At 45.2% G+C, this 13,968-nt stretch overlaps 1 protein-coding gene across 1 annotated transcript in view; it reads right to left on the minus strand.

Annotated features, from left to right (window-relative positions):
- The window catches only part of LOC147693343 (vomeronasal type-2 receptor 26-like), a 196,264-nt gene that overhangs the window by 125,675 nt on the left and 56,621 nt on the right, over positions 1–13,968 (minus strand). The window lies entirely within an intron of this gene.

Consider the following 13,968-nt stretch of genomic DNA (forward strand, 5'->3'; position numbering starts at 1 on the left):
CCAATACTAAGTAGAAATGTTGGTGAATTTCCCCAAGGAAACAAGGAACAGTGCCCTGCTAATACAAAATGGACTAAGGAGGAAAAAATAGATCTAATAAAATCAGCAGCAAGTCTAGCAACGAAGAAATTGCGGATCAGCAAATCGATTTCTAACATAAGCGAGGCAAATCTAATCGAAGTTTTGGAGTCTATGGAAAGCATGGGACAAATTAGGGAGCAATTAACCCCGAACTCAAAGAACATAACCCCTCAAAGAAGAGCCATTTTGGTCTCATCAACGCCTCTGAACCCTCAAAGAATTCAGCACGTCAACATAATAGAATCACAGGAGGACGGCCACAGTCCCATAACAAAGAAACAACAAATCCTGTCTTCACCAATAACAATCTCTTTTGGAAATGGGTCAAGCCCCAGTTCGCCAGCACAGACACAACACAATGATGATCGCCGTAACACAAAATGGGCTGACAATTTGATTCAAACCTTGGAACAATCGATAAAGGTATTAAACTTCCAATCTGATAAAATGGACGTCCAAATTGATCTAATAAACTTGATGTCTAGTCATGTTGCCGGAATAAATAAAAAACATGACGCAATAACAGTGTTACTAATAAAAAAAGAAACTTTAGACAGGCAGAGTGACACAAATAATCAACAAGCCAACTGCCACTGTAGCCCGATAATAGAGAAACTGGCTACATTACCAGAAATCTTAAAAGATGTTTTAGGGGCAGCCAAACAGTCATTAAAACATCAGTACCAAGGATCATTTCAAAAACCAATTGCGCAAGAGAAAACTTCCCACTTATCTATAGTCAACAATGAAGAAGCAAAAAATAAAATCAACGCTCAAAAAAATCAGATCTTGAGATAAATCGAATCCAACGCAAAGACCAAATAGCGTCACCACAGCCAATAACAAAGGCGGAAGTTAAAATCACAAAACGGGAAAGAAAGCGCGCAAGGAAGGCCAGGCTTAAATACAACAAACAACAAAACATATCCCCGTTAAATATTTTCCACTGTTTACAGCAAATTCGAATACAGAATTGAAAGTAATACCTCGATCTTTATCTGAGGCAGAAAACGCATAAAGGAATCAAGCTCACCTATCACAGTACTCCCTCGCAGACAGCCAAGACTTTAGGCACACGGCAAAATCCTCTTCTGAGTCTCAAAACAAAAATGGAGTCAGAGGCCCAGTTCGCATGGATAAGGCGAGTGGTCAAGAAACCTTGCTGGCGCAGCAACAGAAAAATACAAAACAAGATGAAAACAAATTGGAAGAAGTAGCACACATGGAAAACCAGCAATTGTTAGGACAAAGCAGCTCGAGGGGAGACAAAGTACAAATTAGTCAACATTTGGTACGGCAAGAAGTAGAGTCGCAAGAGGGGCCCAACCAAGCAGAACTCAAGCAAAATAGGCCAGAGGGAACACTATCAACCATCCCCGAAATCCCACTGAAATCAATTGCCGTAATATTAAGGGGGAAGGATCTTCACTGCAAGCTTTTAGTTCAGGAGCAAGCGGACCCACAAAAAAAGACGTCGACCCAAAAATATACGGGCCCTCCAACTGCTAAGTTAGATGTAAAAATTAAAAATCTTACAGAGTACGAACAGGGAGGCAGAGAAGAACCCCAGCAAATCCTCAGAGTGTTAGGGGGAAGAAACGTCAGCATCCCACAGCCTTCTGAAAAGCAAGAAGTAATAGATCCGTGTGAACTGAAGTTGTCTTTTATACCGGAATATTCCTCGAAAGGAACCCAGGACACGCTCAACAGGGGAAACCTTTTGAGACTGTTCCATGAAATCCCCGAACTAAAAGGAATCTGTTCACATGATTTAATTTCAGTGGAATCAAGGAAATACCCTGAAGGGGGGTAGAGGAGTCAGTGACAACGTGGGCGTCCAAGGACCTGGTGGATAACATAATAGCTATGAGGGGAAGATTTGAGACATGGGGAATCAGGCTTCAGGCAGTTCAACACCCAAGGTACCCGTATCCCTTCTTAATCAATCCAAATGTAGAGCAAAGCCCACGAAGACATCAGCACACATGTCTACGCGGAGCACGTTCTATTTCACCAATGACATCAGTGCGAAACAATATGCACCCTAAAAGCGATATGCACAACGGGGAAAGTCCTCAGGACCTCAAGGGCTGGGCCTGGATTGCAAAAACACTGAATGATAAGTATCCCTAACAAAGGAACACAAACATCGGAAACGGCAAGGGAAAATAAGGAATTAATCAACATCTCGCTCTGTTCTTGGAATGGGTATGGCTTCAGGGATATGGGCCAAGATCAAGATACAGTAACCTTCCTAAAGACAAACAAATAATCATGCTTCAGGAAACATGGAACATCGGGGCAACCTCAATACCTGGTTTCATTGAACATCACTGCCTGTCAGAAAGACACTCAAACTATGGCCATCCGAAAGGGGGCCTATCAACCTTCATAACTCAAAAATTGAACTGGGAAACCGAAGATATAGACACTGGGGTAAACTGGATCCAAGTGACCAAGGTAACCGGCAAGGACCAGACTATAATTCTCCTCCTAATAAATGTTTACATCCACCCAGAGAGAAAGAAGCAAAATGGAAAATACATAACTTTAATAAAAATGCTAAAAACATTGCAGAAAAGCCATTCAAACACCCAACTGATGATCGCTGGCGATTTCAACACCAACCTTTTGGCACCGGAATTCGTGCGCAAACTACCAGCACTAGATCTAAAAATTATGAACGGTAACTCCCCGTGAGATTCGCCTCCAGCGGCAACGTATCTGAGTGGAAAAGTCGTTTCGACTATAGACTTTATTATAATGAGTTCTAAACAACTCTCAGAAATAACTAGTTTCAGAATACTTACACGAGCTGAAAGTGATCTTCTGCCGTTAATAGTGAATCTTAAGAATAGAACAGTCTTCGCTCAGAGGAATAACGCCATTTCGCAACACTCAGAAACATTTAACTTGCGCAAAGTAAAATGGTCGAGGAGAGGCTCCAGAACTTATTGAGAATAAAGTAAAGTCATTGATCGAAACCCATGGCCCGGCCCAAGAACGGGCTCATGTAAGACATTGGGAGCAAATGGTCGAGTTTTTACTCCAAACCTTCCTGGTTATCAAGCTACATAGGTCATTAAAAACAGCAAAAAGGGACCCATGGTTCAATCATGATCTGAAAAAGCGCAAAAGAGAGATCGCTAGAGAAGTGCGACGTCTATCCCGAGAGGGAGAAAAGGATCTAAAATAGGAAAAAACAAAGCTGCAGACACTAAGGAGTGCTTATAGAAAGACGTTGGAGAAAGCAAAAACAGAATATAATGAATCGATCTGGCAGCAACTACTAATAGCCAGCAAAAAAAACAATTTCTGGGGGATCATTAACACATCATTAACACGTCAACAGCGGGTCCAACACTTCACCAACAAGCAGGAATCGGTGCAGAAATCTGGTCAGACCATGTAAAGTCCTTGTTCAACCAACCCAGGAGGGACTTAGAACAACATCCCCAGGGGCAAGATCATGAACAGAACGAGGCACAATCCGGATCGTGCCATGCAACACCAAAGGCTAATTCAGCCCATTTAAACTCTGCACTGGCAGCTGGTGGTGTGTGTGACTGGTGAAAGTGTGCACTGACAGCTGGTGGTGTGTTTGTGCCTGGTGAAAGCATGCACTGACGGCTGGTGGTGTATGTGTGCTTGGTGAAAGCATGCACTGACGGCTGGTGGTGTGTGGATGACTGGTGAAAGTGTTCTCTGACATCTGGTGGTGTGTGCCTGGTGGAAGCATGCACTGGTGGTGTTTGTGCCCGGTGAAAGCGTATACTGATGACTGATGGTGTTTGTGTCTGGTGAAAGTGTGCACTGATGGTGTAGTGGTGTGTGGTGGTGTGGTGGTGTGTGGTTGTGTGTGGTTGTGTGTGTGTTGTTGTGTGGTTGTGAGTGTGTGTCATGTCAGACATGGACCTCTTCCCAAGGAGGGATCTGTAAAATGCACCCGACATGAATGAAGCCCGCTGCGCCTCATTTAGATCCAGAACTTGCAGCATCGTAGACAAGAATCACTATGTCTACATACTCAGCCAGCAGCCCAGGAAAGTGAAATATTCTACAGGTGTTATCCCCATCAGCATGTCTTCCAGTGCTGGCACTAACTATGATACTGTAAATATTTATTGCTGTGTGAAGAGCTGTGCAGAACGAGCTGGAGGAGATAAAAGAAGCAGACGATATTTTCGAACAAGGCTCATATTGCTATAGAAGTGTTTGCAATGCAATGCTAAACCTCGCAGGCATTCAAGGATGCAGTGACAGTCATCAGTTAAATAAACGTGGAAATATACTAACTGCAGATGCATGTCAACCCACAAAATAAACAGAGTATCAATTACAAATAGAATTAAGGCTACCCAATCAATTGTGAGCTGAGTGCTCATAACATTAACATTAAACTATTGTTCCAGGAAGCAGTCAGATATTCCATGCCACTATTCACCACACACGTATGCCTTGATTAAAGCAAAAAAAAACATGAGGAAAAAATATCTGTCCTTTTTATCCTAATGCCATTGATGCCAAGTTTCGGCAGCTATCTCAAAGCAAATTTACAGGTCCCAGATTAACATCTATATATCCTGGGGAGTAAAAGAAATCCAAGTAGGTTCAATGAGAAAATAAACTAAGGATCGGAGATAAGGGAGTAAATTAACTGTGGAGAGATGGGGCGCCCACAAGCACTTAGACATTTGTATTTATTTATTTTAATCTGGAGAGTGATTTATGATCACTTTTTTAGGTTGTCTGTAATCCAAAAATAGATGTAGAATACTTTCTTCTCCTAGTTAGAGTCCTGCCTTCTTCCCTAAGTACATGATGACTACAGGATATCAAAAAGGTTTGGAATATATGGCTAAAGTGCAATGATTCCAAATGCACTCCCTGCTGCAAGCAGAGCCAATCTCCTGACCACTCTTCAGCTCGTATTGTCTAGTGGCTCTTGCCTAAGAAATGATAGCCCTGTGTTCATTGGGCAGAGTTAGAGAAGAGAAAGATGATGGTACAACGGACACATTTTGTGACAATGCACGTCTTTTCCAAATTGAAGTAGAACATGTCAAAATGTGACGATGTCTCAACGTGTAGATTTGTTCTGCAGTGAACAGCACACCATCCCTTCTTTGCAGGCATTAATTCCACTTTTAAATCTGCTACCATGCCACTCCAACCATTTTTGGGGAAGACTAAATGTAATCAGTAGGCCACATTTTGCCTCGCTTCTTTCTCGGTTGAATTTTGTCCCGTCTTCTTTTTTTCCACTTACTGATAAAACGCTTCTGAAAGCACAGCTGCTCGTGTGGGCCACATGTTGTATTTTAATCAAGTTTTAGAATATATATGTTTGTGGACTCTCTCTTCCTGCTCACTTTTCGTTCTAGTATCTGTCGGATATGGTTGTCTAATGTTTGCCCTGGAAGACAGGCAGACTTGCAACTGTGGGATAGAAGTGCTGGTGTCCTCACCTATGTACATTACTGCTACACACCACGTGTTTAATTTGAAGTCTAGTAATGGAGTGAGTAGTTGGAACCACTAACACACTATAGTGAACATTGGGCAGATGTACTGTAAGTTTCAACTTCAATACAATGTTAAAATGAAGCGCACCTGCATTTCTCTTCTCACTTGATAGGTCCAGTCCTACAAAAGAGAGTAACAAGCATTGGCTGCGCGTCCGCTAAAGCGACGAGAACGAGACACGCTCTGTGGTGGTGGGGGGGGGGAGGATCGTTAAAGCGCTGCGAACGATGCGCAGCCTCACCGGAAGACAGGCAAGGTCGCCTGTGACGGGGTGGGGCCGCGTCCAGACCGGAAGAGGAGGCAGGGGGAGTGAAAGCATCTCGCGGCCCGGGGCTCCTGTGAGCGGTGGAGAGCCCCGGGCTGCCAGAAGGAGGTTGCGCAAGTGTTGCACATGCCCGGTGCCTGCCGCCTGCGGAGTTCGGAGTCCTCCAAAATTAGGCCGGTAAGTTGAAAAAGCCTAGGGGGGGGGCTAGGTGCACTCGTGTGTGTGTGTGCTCGCGTGTGTAGGTATGTGTGCGACAGCGGGGGGGGGTTCGGTGCACTTGTGTAAATGTGAATGTACAGGAATTTATATAGCGCAAATCACCGAGCAGTTTCTAAGCGCTTGCTTAGAGAACCCATCCTGGTATTCCCCTGTGAGATAACCCCGGCAGGGTATCCGCAAGGTGAAAGCTAGGCATCCCACCGCGAGGGGCCGTTGTGGAGATTAAGCAAGCCATTGCCCAGAGTCGCAGAGTGTGAACCCGTGAATCGAGTAGGCACCGGAGCGAGAAATGTCAAGTCCATGGATATTTTAGGACTCAAGACCCCGCCGAGCCGGGAATTGAACCCTGGTCCCGGGCTGACCTCTGCTTCCAGGTCTGCCTCCTCTAACCAGTGAGCCACACTTCTCCACCTGTGTGTGTGTGCCGCGTGTGTGTTTGCGTGGGGGGGGTGTCTCTGTATGTATGTGCGTGCGTGCATGGGCGCTCGTGTGTGTGTCTCTGTGTGTGCGCATGCGTGGGTCTTGGAGCTTTCCAGGAGAGGAGACAGGAACTGGCCACAGCGAGCGCGTTCGCGTGCGCGTGGCCCGCTCAATTCCCTGCGCGTGGCCAGCTCCTGTCCCCCATCCTGGTAAGCACAGTCACTCACAATAGGTCTCTGGCGAGACCGCGCTTCGCGCGGTTAACTCTGGAGACCTAAAAAGGGAGATCATGGTAACCCAGCGAATTACAGACTAATCTCCTTGATTGACGTGGAAGCCAAATTATATGCCTTGTGCCTATTGAACCATCTGCAATGTTGGATGGAGGAACAAAACATCATCCCTAACTTCCAAACAGGATTCAGGCAAGGCATGGGCACTCAATCGAACCTTGCAACCCTAGCTCTCTTGACGGAACAGGCGCAAAGAAGGAAATTCTAGCCTCTTAGCCTGTTTCGTGGATATCAAATCGGCATTTGACAGAATGAGCAGGAACCTTGCATGGAACAAACTTAAAAGATGGGGCATACCAACCGCACGCTGATAAATGGGCAAGAGTCAAGCTGGGAAACGGGTCGAGCACTACCGGAAGTATTCCTACACAAAATGATCTGAAGCAAGGCTGCGTCTTGGCCCCAAGCGTTTTTAACTTGTATTTATCGGACATTATCCGACACATTGATAACCCAGATTGTCACCCCCCAAAACTGGCTAATAAGCCAGTTGCAATCCTCCAATATGCAGACGACATAGTCTTGTTAAGCCAAACCCCAGTGGGATTACAAAGATCAATAAACAACCTGGCATCCTATCTGGACTCGGAACAGCTAGAGATAAACAAAGATAAAACAAAAATTGTTCGTCTGGTTGACAGAAGGAAATTTAAGTTCAATTGGAGGGTAAAGGGGGCCCACGTGGAAGAAAAAAGTGCATACAAATATCTGGGTGTGATAATCGGGCAGGGCACAAGTCACAAAGAACACAAAATGTCCCTCAAAGCAAAGACTCAGTCCCTGATCTACCCTTACAGATCCTTGTGCAGTAAATTGGACTGCCTAATCATTCGCACTTGTTAAAAGTAATGGCTGCCCAAATCCAACCAAGTTTGTCATATGGTCCTGTCCCCTGGTGTGGCAAAGATTCGCATTTCCTGAATGAATTGCAGTCAAAAATTTATAAATCAGTTTTTGACTTGCCAAAATCTGCTTCGCCTGCCCAGGTACGATTGGAAGTTGGGCTTCAGGACCTTAAATACAGGGCAGTGAGCAACTTCATTAAATTCTGCCACACCCTCCGGTTATCCGAAGAGGACACTCTAAATAGACTCCGCTGGGATGAAGTAAGGACACAGAATAAGCAAGAATCCCCAAACTCTTGGGGGAGTTATCTGAGTACATCCTTGGCCACTTTGGAACTCCAACCAGCTTGGGACAACAAGATGGATCGAGCATCCTTTAACAAAACTGTGAACGCCGTAAGCAAAAATAAATTTTTATTGGAAGATAAGTTTGTGCTCACAAAGAGACGGCATGGATGGACAGTCATACATTCATACAAGTCTATAAAGCCACAAGCCTATTCATCTGCCCATTTCAGTTCCTTTTTAAAGACGTGCTTTCTAAAGTTCAGGATGGGGGTGCACGTCTCCAAGGACCTATCCCCCTCATGGGCGACAGGTTTTAACTCAGAACGTTGTCGCTTATGCGGACTCCAAAAGGAAACTTTGGCCCATTTGCTGTGCGCCTGTCCAGCCGTGCTAACCCAAAGGAGACAATACCTAAAGGCGATTTGTTTCAACCAGAATATTCGCTCAAACAGACAAGCAGTAATAAGCTGGCTGGAGGGCTTGTCATGTATCTTGTCTTGCCGATGAGTCAAATTCATGAGATTAGTGAACAGCTGCCTATTGCAAGCGGATGATCTTTAATTGTACATGTATGTAACGTTTCCCCATACTTTTAATTTGATGATACAACATTTTTAATCTTTTCTGCTGTAACTTGATTGATACATAGTTTTAGATAGATTTTTATAATAATACAATTTTACACACTTGAAATGTACGGGAATCAGAGTACAGAAGCAATTATGATCACTTGCATAACGTCACTCTCAGCTGTTTGTGTACATGAAGTTCACTTATTTTATGTAGGGGGGTATTGTAATGATTTTAATTAATCAAACAATAAACATTAAACTTGAATTGTGACATCTGTACGAATGCTGCTCTTTCTATCAGTTATGTTATGTTATGTTATTAAAATATTTCTAAAGTGCGCTATCACCGATTGGTTTCTTGGCGCTGTGATCAGCAGTAACATGAACATAGAGGAGGGATGCGTTTATTGAAATGCTTGTCTAAAGAGCCAGGTCTTCAAGGCTTTCCGGAAAGAGAGGAGATCTTGACAATTCCGGATCTCCAGAGCGAGGGAATTCCACAAGCAGAAGGCAAGGGTAGCGAACCTACGGCCTCCTGCTCGCTTAAGTTTGAAGGAGGGCGTCTGCAGGAGGCTCAGGTGGAGTGAGCGTGGGTTGCGAGAAGGGGTATATCTGGAAATCAGTTGGTTAATGAATGAGGGGCTTTTACAGTAGAGGGACTTGAAAATTATGCAACCAGTCTTAAAGGCACAGCGCTGGGTTACTGGGAGCCAATGTAGTTTCCTTAGGAGGGGGGTAGCTGCATGACGCCTTGGTTGGTTCAGGATTAGCCTTGAGGCATGGTTCTGTACCATCTGGAGTCGCTTAACTAGGTAGTTGGGAAGACCTAGGTAGATAGCATTTGTGTAGTCCAGATGGGACAGTACAGTTGAAATCACAACCTGGGTGATTGCCTCGGGTGTAAGCAGACGACGTACCTTCCGGATTTTTTTTAGTTGGAAGAAGCACTTGGAGACCACCTGACCTACTTACGCTTTCAGTGATAGGTCGCAGTCCACGGTGACTCCAAGTGTTTTGGCTGACAAGGAGGGTGTTGGAACTTGGCCCAGTTCAGAAGGCCAGTAGTGTGGGCCCCAGTACTTGGCGCTATCGCCAGTCAGGACTAACTCGGTTTTCCCCGGGTTTAGTTTGAGCTGGTTCTGGTCCATCCAAATTTTAATAAAGCTCATGGTAGACTGGAAGTGCAGTATGGAGTCTTCAGTGTTGTCGATGGTAAAAAGCAGTTGTAAGTCATCTGCGTAATTGAAGACTCTCACCTGTCTGTCTCTTAAGGTCTGAATCAGGGAAGTATGTAAAGATTAAATAGGTGGGGTGACAGGGAGGAGCCTTGTGGCACTCCGCAGGTGATGGCATGTTTAGCACCCATTAAGTCACCAAGGCGTAGTGTTTGGTTACGGTCTGTCAGAAAGGATCTCAACCAACAGGCTGCTAGGTCCCGGACGCCGGCCTGTTCGACACGGTCGACCAAGATGTTGTGGTTGACCGTGTCAAAAGCGGCCGAAAGGTCCAGGAGCACCAGGGCCTGTGGGAAGCGTCTGTCGGCGCAGTCACGCAGGGTGTCCAGAACTGTCGTGACTACTGCTTCAGTGGAGTGTGCAGGCCGAAAGCTGCCTGGTGGGGGTCGAAGCAGGAGGATTCCTCAGGAAAAATAGAGAGGCATTTGGCCACGTGTGCCTCCAGAACTTTTGCCAGATAGGGCAGCAGCGAGATGAGTCGGAAGTTGGCTTTACAGGCTGGGTCTGCCCCAGGTTTTTTTAGCAGCGGAATGACTATGGCTTCTTTAAACGCTGCGGGAACTAAGCCAAGAGTCAAGGAGTTGTTCAGGAGTGTAAGGGCAGGGGCTGTGTGTGTCAAGAAGCACTCTTTTAAGATGTGGGGCGGGCAGCTGTCCGAGGGTGCACCGGATTTTACTCTTGACAGTAATTCCCAAAATTGGTCCTGGGTAATAGGTGGGAAGCTACTAAGGATATTGTGATTAGGCTTGATTGTCATACCAGACGTGAGGGGGGACACCGGTTGAGGAATACTGGCTTTGATGTCCAGTATTTTGTCAATAAAGTAGACGTTGAGTGAATCACAAAGAGGCTGGGTGGGAATGATCTTAGGGCGAACAGTGTCTACATTTGTAAGTTCGTTAAGGATGGAAAAGATGTCCTTAGATTTGTTTGTAGATTCCAGGATTATAGAGGAAAAGTAGGACGCTCTTGAAGCAGAGATGGCAGTCATATACTCTTTCCTTGCTTTTATGAAGATCCTTTTTAAATCAGGGTCGTAATTACGACGCCAGTGACGTTCTGATTGCCGTAGGGCCAGTTTCCTCACTTTTGGATCAGTGGAAAACGATCGGTTGGCGTCGGCACGTCGTGCCAGTCTGATTTTTCTAAAAGGGGCGTGAAGATCACTGGCCGTATTTAGCCAGTTGGTGAGCGTGGATACTGAGGAATTAATCTCATGTTGAGGGGGAGGGATAGTATTGGCTAATGACTCTAGGAAGGCTGTTTTGTTCATTGTATTCCAATTCCTGACTAACCCGCCTCCGCCTGGTGCGGTAATAGTGGCAGGGGCGATACATAGTTTAAATTGAAGGAGTGCGTGGTCAGACCAGAGGCAAGGTAGTATGTTTGGGGCAGTTGTACAGGTGGTATTGGACCACACCTGGTCTAGGATGTGACCCTTGCAGTGGGTGGCGGAGGAAACTAATTGATTGAAATTTAGGTTGGATAGGAGGTCCGTCAATTCGGTCGATTGTGGGCCTTCCAGGGGGTCTTTGTACCAGTAGTTTAAATCTCCTATTAGAAAAATCTTAGGATGTTCAAGTGCTAGGTTAGCAATGTGGTCAGCCAGATTCATAGGAAATGATGGCATCAGGGTCGGGGATCTATACAATAGTACATACGCAATTGTCGAGTGGGAGGTAGTAATCTTCAGCACAAGGTTGTCTGTCCCATCCAGCGAGAGGCCAGTGAGGGAGGTGACAATCAAGGTGGAACGAATAATAGCTGCAACTCCTCCCTCTTTCCCGCTGATACGATCTGCGTGGATGATATAATTGTTCGGTGGGAGCGCCGCTATTATATCAGGGGCGGAGTTGGGAGTCAACCATGTCTCCGTGAGCAGGAGAATATCTGGTTTCTCTGTGTCCAGCAGAAGGAAAATGTCCAACTGATGTTTTACCAGGGAGCGAGTATTTAAGTAGAAGATGGTGAGCGATGGCATAGGTGGGTCTCTTTGAGTGTGCTCTAAGGCAGGAGTAGTCAAATGACAGCCCTGAGACAAAATACCAGAGGCACAGAGTCAATTAAGAGTGTCCCTTGGTAACAAGCCCTGTTCCTTATTTCTGTAACTCAAGAGGACGGGCCTAGAGTAGACAAAGGAACGGGCAGCATGGTCTGCCCCTGGTCCCGGCAGGTCGCGGACGGGCGCAGACGGGCTTGTCTTAGGCACGTCTTCGGCGCGCCGTCGACGCGCCCGCTGCGCTCGTCCAATGCGCTTCCTGGGGGGGTTGTTCATTAGTAGCCGTAGAGGTGGGAGGGGCCGAGCACTGTGCCGCTCGCCTGCTCCTCACCTGAAGGTGATCACCGCTAGAGTCCCCGGCAGCGCCTGATCGGCTGCAGTGGGGCGGGAACAGAAGAAAGAAGGTGAAGCCCAACAGAGGCATAAGCGTTCACAACAATATACTTTTAAAAATTAAGTCTTTTAAAAGCGATCTGTATCACAGTTTAAAAATCAATTTTAGCTTAGCATTAGAAATTAATTCGCACCAGGTCCCGGCTTCCGCCTCAAGACCTCAACGTTGCATGCACACTGACAATCGGTGCACGCGCTGTAACTGGGCGTATTTATGTAACCAGAGGTGGGAGGGGCCGAGCACTGTGCCGCTCGCCTGCTCCTCACCTGAAGGTGATTACCGCTAGAGTCCCCGGCAGCGCCTGATTGGCTGCGGTGGGGCGAGAACAGAAGAAAGAAGGTGAAGCCCAACAGAGGCGTAAGCGTTCACAACAATATACTTTTAAAAATTAAGTCTTTTAAAAGCGATCTGTATCACATTTTGCTCAGGAAAGGTCCATTTGTAATGTAAGTTTGTTATCTTCAGTAAATTGGACTATGTAAGACTTTTTGAGTTCTTCTGGGAATTTTCCAGTAGTTAAGAAATTGTTCATGATTCATCTTACAGGTGTGGCAGCACAGGTAGTTAGAAGAATTGTCTTTAAGGTTTGCGGTTGACATGGGTCAGAAGGGCTGCTGGCTGATTGCTTTGAGCCAGGCACATTGCAGCTTTCTAATTTATTATCTCCTTTATCTCTGTATTTCTCTAAGGTGCTTGTTTTCTTTTGTTCTGTTGTGTTGTCTTTAGTGGTATTAGAATATCAAAAGCTTCTTGCAGCCACTCATATAATTTTTGAACAACATTTAGATATGTACTGGATGTTAGTTGTGCTGCTAAGTGTTCCAAACTTAATTGTTGTCTGACCATGTGACAGGAGCCATTGTTTGAAAGGCAACTAGTTCTGTATTTGCAAAAATGAAATCTAGGATATGCCCAGGGATTGTGTGGGTTTTTGGACAATCTGATGCAGGTTCAGTGCGTTGAGGCCAGCAATGGTTGTTTTCAGGTGGAGCATATTGGGTTTGTCAAACCAAATGTTGAGGTCACCCAGAATGCATAGGTCGGAGTGTAGTGTTATGAGGTTTAAGACTGTATCTAGAAGCATATCTGGGAATGTTGGATTGCCAGGCGTACTCTGTAGGGGTGCATAAAATTACAAGAGGAAGACAGTGTAGGATTGCACATGGTGGAAAGGGCCTAACTTTGGTGAACAAGGCCATAATATTTTAGGGAATAAATGAACACAATTTTGTGGCATGACATTACCTAGAGAGGTGGCGCTAAACAGTTATTTGAATAGTAAACCAATCAATCTGTTAATTTGAAAGCCACTCCAAACAACACCTGCTTGTAAATTCATTTAATTGGACAGAAACCTGAGGAATGAAACTTCATACAATATACATTTCTGGACAGTCATAACAATGGTTGTAGAAATGGAGGTTTAGCTAAATAACCTCTGACTGTTTCAAATACAGCACTATGGCGAAGGAAGCTGGAGAAAAAGATACTTTGCGCAAGCAGAGCCAGACAGTAGATGAAGCTTAATTTTGAAGAATTTCCTATAGGAAGAATGAAAGCACCCAAAATGAGGGGACCAATATATTGTAAAACAGCAGAAAAGTAATAAAAAAGAAAATACAGTACATTCCAACCGCCACATTCCTTACTAAGAATCATTTTTTTAGCTGCTTTTCTATGGCGTTTATAGCCCCAAAGGAAACAAAATGTGGTTCTTTCTAAAAATTTTGAGAGAGTGTAATGAGAAATCCAGAGGAATTGTGCGAAATAAATATAGAACCTTCGGTAGGACCAGCATTTTTAAAATGTTAGAACGGCCGAAGAGGGACAA

Source organism: Lissotriton vulgaris, chromosome 8 (genome assembly GCF_964263255.1).
Source record: "Lissotriton vulgaris chromosome 8, aLisVul1.2, whole genome shotgun sequence".
Classification (NCBI taxonomy): domain Eukaryota; kingdom Metazoa; phylum Chordata; class Amphibia; order Caudata; family Salamandridae; genus Lissotriton; species Lissotriton vulgaris.